At 41.1% G+C, this 8,040-nt stretch overlaps 1 long non-coding RNA gene across 1 annotated transcript; it reads right to left on the bottom strand.

The window, feature by feature from the left end:
• Nucleotides 1-4,858: 4,858 nt before the first annotated feature.
• On the bottom strand, nucleotides 4,859-7,120 carry LOC141599172 (uncharacterized). Its single transcript, XR_012523762.1, has 3 exons — nucleotides 6,879-7,120; nucleotides 6,671-6,780; nucleotides 4,859-4,946 (listed from the first exon to the last, which is right to left on the bottom strand). It is a non-coding gene; the product is annotated as an uncharacterized LOC141599172 (long non-coding RNA).
• Between the last annotated feature and the right edge of the window lie 920 nt (nucleotides 7,121-8,040).

Below are 8,040 nucleotides of genomic sequence, written 5' to 3' on the forward strand. Positions count from 1 at the left end.
GAATGGAAGTCAAGAGTGGAGAGTGGCATAGTTTCCAGGTTTTCTATACACGCAGATGGGAATGTTCGTTTTGATGGGAGATGGTGTGCCCCTGAGCATGCAGAGTTGAGGAGAGTGATCCTATCATAGGGTCATTGCACTCCTTATTCGGTTCACCCAGGTGGTGATAAGCTTTACAAAGATCTTAAGAAGACCTTCTGGTGGCCAAACATGAAGAGGGATGTAGCTGAGTTTGTGGCGAGATGTTTGACCTGTCAAAGGGTCAAGGGTGAGCAGAGGCGACCACAGGGTAAGATTCAATCTTTGGAAGTACCTGAGTGGAAGTGGGAGTCGATCTCTATGGACTTCGTTGTAGGATTACCTAGATCACAGCAAGGCAATAACATGATCTGGGTGATTATTGATCGGTTAACAAAGTCAGCTCACTTTGTTCCTATGAAAGATACCTGGTCTAAGATGCAGCTGGCTTTGGGTTATAGAAGACATGTGGTTCGGTTACATGGTATACCCAAGGATATTATGTCTGATCGTGATGCGAGGTTCATATCCAAGTTTTGGCAAGAATTGCAAGAGTTGATGGGTACTACCTTGAACATGAGCACAACTTTTCATCTGGCAACTGATGGTCAGACGGAGAGGACCATCAAGACCTTAGAAGACAAGTTGAGGGTATGTGTCATGGAGTTTGGGGGCAGCTGGGAGGACAGGCTTGACCTGATCGAGTTTTCATACAACAACAGTTATCATAAGAGTATCGGGATGGCACCTTTTGAGGCTTTGTATGGTCGGAAGTGCCGAAGTCCAGTTTGTTGGGATGACAGTTCTGAGGCAGTGGTTTTAGGACCACAGCTGGTACAGGATATGGTTGAGCAAGTCCAGGTGATTCGGCAGAAGATGAGAGCAGCCCAAGATCGTCAGAAGAGTTATGCCGATTTGCACCGCAGAGACATAGAGTTTGCTGTAGGTGACAAGGTCCTTTTGAAAGTGTCACCTATGCGAGGTGTGATGAGGTTTGGAAGAAAGGGCAAGCTGAGTCAGAAGTTTATAGGTCCTTATGAGATTCTGGACCACATAGGCAAGGTAGCCACAGATTAGCTTTGCCACCGGCTTTGGATAGAGTCCACAATGTCTTCCATGTTTCACAGCTTCGGAAGTATGTGAGTGACCCGTCACACATACTTGAGGTGGAGAATATCGAGCTTGATGAGTCCTTGTCCTATGCTGAGGTTCCTAAGGAGATTCTAGATCGCAAGGTACGCAAGACAAGGAATGGTGAAACCGTTTTACTCAAGGTACTTTGGTCTAACCACAATGTGGAAGAGGCCACATGGGAACCCGAGAAGGCTATGAGAGAGCGTTTTCCTAACCTTTTTAATCAGGTACGGTTGGTTACGGGGACGTAACCATTGCCTTTTTAGGGGGGTAGGAGATGGTCGCATGTGTGTTTTGTCCTAGTTAAGTCGGGTTAGTTGGGTCTTGTAGCTGTTTTGGTGTGAGTCCTTTTGTGTTGGTATGTGTGTCGGGAAGTTGTTTTGTTGTGCTTATTGTGGGATCGAGTTTGAAATTCGGGGACGAAGTTCTTTTTAAGGGGGGAAGACTGTAATACTACGGATTTCTTAGGCTAAATACTCGACCGAGTAGAGCCTACTCGGCCGAGTAGTGTTGAGTGTGTATTCTGTTTGGCTACTGCCGAGGAATACTCGGCCGAGTATGATGAATACTCGATCGAGTAGTGGATACTCGGCCGAGTATACTCTATACTCGACCGAGTATCCGGTCTGGCGTGTAATTATTCAGCGGTTTGATGCGGGAGTGTTTAGGGATTATTTATTTGACAAAGCAGTTTCTAAACGTCATTTACATCCCTAATCACTCTTACGATATCCTAATCACTCCCAAATCTCCCACTGTGTGTGATCATCGTAGCTTTTGTATTCAATCTTTCATTCCACCGTCGGTAAGTCCTTATTCCCATGTCATTGATGATTTACTCTAAGGGTTTGCTTTATGTATGAATTGGGAAAAGGGGATTGTGCAATGTGTAATCGTGTTATGTGATTATTGTATACGCGAAGACTTCGTAGAGGAGCCATTCTAGTTGCCCGATTCTTCGTATTGATGTTGTTGCTAAGGTAGGGTTTCCCTACTCAGTTTACTGTTAATTGATTTAAGATTGTGATTGTACTGTAATTGTTGTTATCTGCTGATCATCGGAGTATGGGTGTTGTGGTGACGGTGGTGATGTGGTTGTGTTGTGACGGTGATGGTGTTGTGACAGCTGTGATGCTTTGGTGTGGTGATGAGTGTGTTGATTGTGGTGGAGTCACTTGCGGGAGTGGCTTCACACCCTAGTTCGCCCTCCGTGGAACCCGTCACGGGAGGGGATGTGCACATTAAGGGACAGGGATATCGCTCGCGGTCCGCCACTGGCGGCGAGGATTACCTGTTGCGATGGGTAATCTCGCAGGGCTGCACACTTCGGTGTGTAGTCAGTTACTGTGTGAGATGGGGTGGAGGATGATCAGCCGGTTACGTTGTTTGTTTGTCTTATCTTGATTGAACGGTACTGACCCTGTTGTTGTTGTTTGTGGAATCTACTGTGATCCATTCGGGGATGGTGAGCAGGCTTGACAGATATTACATTTGGTGAGCTTGGGCAGCCATGAGGGAGTCGTCATCACCAGTTGTAGTATCACAATTACGAGTCTTAGTTATGATTTTGTAGTTGTCAACAGTTGGATTCGCTTTTGCTAGTTTTGGATTTGGACTTGGACTATTGTAATCATTTATATTTTATAGTACTTTTAATAAATGTGATTGGGACATATGCTTTTAATATATACTAACCTCGGGCAACCGAGATGGTAACACTCTTTCATGTTAGGGTGGTCCTGGTAAGGCACCTTGGTATGAGGGGGTGTTACACCTTCGTACTGTCCTCTGATAGAACCACCCCCAAAGTGGCAACAGGTCAAACACCATTCAGTCTGGTATATGGGGTCGAGGCAGTATTCCCTCTGAGGTGCAAATGCCGACGCATCGATATGCCAATACCACCGAAGAAAGGAACCAGGTAGAAATGGCCAGCAGTCTGGATACCATTGATAAGCTAAGAACCAGCGCCCAAATCAGGATGGCAGCCTACAAGCAGACAGCAGCCAGGAGTTACAACAAAAACGTAAGACTGAGAACACTGCAAGTAGGGGACCTGGTACTCAGGAAGGTATTCCCAAACACCAAGAATCAGAGTGCAGGTAAATTCGCCTATAACTGGGAAGGTCCCTACCGCATAGAAGGCATCATGGATAATGGGGCATACAAGTTCAAGAGTATGGACGGGGAAGTTGTCCCTAGATCCTGGAACATCATTCACCTTAAAAAGTATTATGTCTGAGGTTCCAGGCGCAGGACCCAGAAGTTCCACCTCCAGCAAGTACACCCCAGGACCCTTGAATCCCAGCATTCAGTACTCCAGAAACCTTAGAATATGAACTAACTTGCTAAAAGTGTCTTTGACTAAGCAGCTATCGCTTGAAGGGGAACAACCTCAGAACCCACTAGCTGGAGCCACAGCTCACTCTCTCATAAGGTACATACGCAAAGAACTAATCATTTTGTTTCGTATCGCCTGAATGTAACACCTGCATTGGTCTAACAGTAACATCTCTTTTTACAGCATGAACAACTAAGTCACTAGGCAAGGTCTTTCGTTCAGTAAGCACGTGCTAAGTCTCCTGAATTCAGCAGGTACTACTAAGGAAATGACAACTTACAACGTATATTTCAAATCCTTTGAGTCAAAACCCTTTTTCTTATTTTCCCTTGGTGTCAACTTCACAGGTGTCACAAGGAGCAAAATGTGGAAGCAGCGTACATAGTATTTCAAATGGCCAAAACGAAACTCTCTTTCTTTTAAGCTGTTGTAAAAATTCTGGGGGAACACACTTTGTGCTCCCTAAACTATTTTGGATTTATGGAATTGCTTCCATTTTTAAGTTTATCGTTGTTTTTGGATTGAATGTGGATATGGTAAGTTGAATATTAAGGCAATGTCCTAGTAGGCTAACTGATGAACAAGAACTAGCAAATTGTTCCTCCTGCAGAAAGTACCTAGTGTGCGCGTGGTCGAAACAGAGGGATTCGAGCATCCTGATAGACAAAAAACTACCTGAACCACCAAAGGCACCTCAACAAGTACGAAGCCGGCACACAAACAGAAAGAACAAAAGAATTGCTAGAAAAACAACAGAAGGGGCGAAACGAAAATTTCATAAAACACCCCTCAACAGGGGAACTTGAAAAGCAAATATTTTTGCCCCTCCTACGAGGCAAAACAAAAGTACCAAAAGGTGCCAAGCACCAAGAGTCAGATTACAATGAGCCACCACATAGGGTGCCCAACAAAACGTCAAGATAAAAATTAAAATTCAAAATGCCTAAACTAGGCAGCAACAGTAGAATTTGGGGCGGCATCAGCAGGAACATCCCCAGGGATGTTAGGCTCCACAACAGCCTCTTCTCCAGGTGGACCTTCTCCTCTCTGAGCAACGGGGGCTTCCTCCCTGACCTCCTCAACTGACGCTGTGACACCCTCATTTATTGCGGAAAAGTAAACACATAATTCTAGATAAAAACTGCATGGATATGTTTGTAGTAGGTTCATTTGGGTAAAAACCTGTAATTTTTAAAACCTGAACCTGTTATAAAAATATCCAAATGGGAAGGTGTCAAACATGCAAGGTCTAAATAAATCTCATAAATAAAACATCGCTAAAGTCGCGAAACAAAGTTATACAACCCAAATATGAAAAAGAGAGACATATGTCCCTAAAAATGGTATATGACATAAAAAGTGTTTAAGGGTCACAATAAAATAAAGCCAATCTAGGTCCCAAGGTTACTTTGCTCGCTAGCTCGTCCATGTACCCCATATATGCATCACCTACCTGTCAATCGCATTTTATACAAATACGAAAGCCACAGTCAGTGGGAAGTAACTCCGAGTTCTCCCAGCCACGAAATGTCATAATTAATATAACATGTAAACATAAGAATATGAATACAAATCACACATAGCCTTAGCATATAGATGCTAGACAATCGTGCTTATCATGTGAACAACAATATAACAACACATAGTCCTAGCATGTGAATACTAGACCGACTCATACTACACTATCATGTGAATCACATAACATCCAGGAATCCAAACTCTATCAACCATAGCCGGCTTGCATCTCACCTTCTATGATTCATAGAATCATCAAACAAGAAAGGACAATATATCTAGAGACAGGCATAAGTTCTTAGGACGGTCAATAGTCACTCTGTAACTCGAGTCTATACCACGAGGTAAGGTAAACACCCTAGTCCTAAACCTGCGCAGACCTAGCGACATGAGGAAAATACCGCATCCAAGACCCATGATCACACACATGAGTACCCCTAAGGAGTCCACCAAAGGGTTGGCTAGTACTTAAGCTGACCACATACTTCTACGAGTACGTCAGGAGGTCATGCCCTAACTTGCATATAAACCCACCAAGCTAAGACACAAAGGCTATTAAGCCGCAAACATACACTCGTCAAAGACTATAATGGCCTATCTATGATGAAGGCCGAAATACTCACCGAGGACCTAGTCCCAGCTTGAATACTTTAGCCCACACCACACAAGACAAGTAGGACACCCAATTTTCACACAAGACAAGTAGGACACACAAGACAAGTAGGACACACAAATGATCATACACACCCTAGCATATGAAAGGCTTCGCAAGAGCATATTTAGCTGACAATCCAACAATATCTCCAATATCAATAATAATCCATATTCCAACTAACCACTAGTACCATAATCCATGAGAACAAGCTAAAATGGCAATGAGGCAACAACACTCAAGCATAAGGCATCCAAAGCATCCAACAACCAACATGTGAAATGATAATTACAAATATCAAGGAATCAACATAAAACATCCAATGACAACCAATATCACCTCAAAGACAAACCCTCGACCCGAGTCCCGCGACGGGTCATCGGTCAAATCGAGGCTGACCGGTTTAAACCTAGTTTGACCAAACTCGTTCGGTCAATCTGCCCACTCGAGTCTTGGCCTACTTTGGCCCAAATCACAAAATTCATTACAATATCATTTTCATGCACTATTCCAATTTCTATCATGTGAAAGACTATCAACATAAGAAAATATATTCCAACTTACAAAATAACTAATTCCACAAAATTCTCGCATAATAAAATAGCATAAATAACCGTCTCACACAAGGGTAAACTTTTCTATAAATTTTATCGATAAAACGACGCCATTTACTCATACGGACTCCGAATTGAGTGATTCAAGTGGATAAACCACCTAATTTTTCGACGCCGTTCAATCTGTCATATTTTTGGAAACATTGGAAACCGTCTCGGTCTGGTACTGACGCGTTCCAGCCAAAACACGGACTTGTCACAACACATAATTCCTCATCCAAATTTGTTCCAAACAATAATATACAAATGGGTAACATAAATTAAACATAAGCATACTCATCTTACTCCATTCATTCATTTATCAACAAGATCGTCTCAAACAACAACAAACAACAACAAACAACAAATACAACTACTAATGTGACATTAATTCGTCGAGTAACTCGGAATAGTTACCTTAAGCTAGCAAAGAGACAAGTAATAACTTGAGAAAGCTTCTAAAACCCAAAATTACTCTTCATCTTCAACAACATATGAGTCACCTAACTCATCTTCAAATTCTTCACCTATAAGAACAACAAAAACACAATTATTAAGCTTAAATTCGAAACCCTAAAAAAAAGTGTCTTAAACAAAAATTGGGGGAAATGAAAATAAAGCTTACTAATAGATGAAGGATGAAAAGAGGATTCCAAATATATAATTTTTATGCAAATTGGTGGAGAAATGAAGGATTTATGGTGGATTTAGGGATTGTAAGGAGGATTTTTAGTGGGTTTTTGGTGTTTGAGAGAAGGAGAAGATAGATTGAGTTATGGAGGAAATGAAAATTGGAAGAGGGGACAAATGGAGGGTAGGTGGCCAGCCAAAGACATGGGGAGATGGGTCATTTGTTTACGTTTTGGTTCGTTTCGACGGAAATTAGAAATATTCGTCGAACGCGATTTCCGAGAAAATTAATGTTCTTAAACACGATTTTACTAAAAGATTAAGTACTCATATGCCCAATATCCAAACTCGTTTACCCAACGACCGTAAGAAATGGGAAAATCCCAATTTTACGACTTTTATCCGAAATCTATTTTATCAAGGGAAAAGGTTTAAATATAGTTTAAATCACTTTTAAACATTTTTAAACTATCAAAAATAATTACATTTATTCAAAATAAAATAAGATTATATTTTATCAAATAAATTTTATTTCAAATAAATTAATATTAAATTAAAATAGATTAAAATATTACTTTTAAAATATAATAAAGGTCTTCAAATTTACGGGGTGTTACAATCATCCCTCCTTTTAAGAAGTTTCGTCCCCGAAACTTAGAAGAAGGAACATTGTATATATGTAGGTCTATCTCTTTAAAATCAAGTAAACAAAATCTTCAGAATATGAATGTATGAAATATAAGTGTCTTTTCAATGGAACGGAATATCCTCGTTGGCCGTTCAAGAACATCAACATTCCAAATCAAAGACATAAAAATATATATTTTTACACCAACAAATGAGAAAACCAATTATCGGACGTCTCCAATAACGAGCTTTACCACTCATTGACGTTAAAACCAGTGGAAAACATTAAAACATTTCCAAAAATCTTTAGTTCGAAACTCTATAATAAGGATAATAACTCCACTAGCTATGACCAAACTCTAACTACGACTTTTAAACAACTAAGCAAGGACTACTAACGCGGAGAGTATTTAAGAGAAGGAGAGGGAACACTCGAAAGGATAGCTAAACTCACAAGAATTAGATAAAGGAACGGAAAGTACCTCACGAGAAGAGTTCGGGATATTTAGCTAACATAGAAGATTCAGGCT

Source organism: Silene latifolia, chromosome 1 (assembly GCF_048544455.1).
Source record: "Silene latifolia isolate original U9 population chromosome 1, ASM4854445v1, whole genome shotgun sequence".
Classification (NCBI taxonomy): Eukaryota; Viridiplantae; Streptophyta; class Magnoliopsida; order Caryophyllales; family Caryophyllaceae; genus Silene; species Silene latifolia.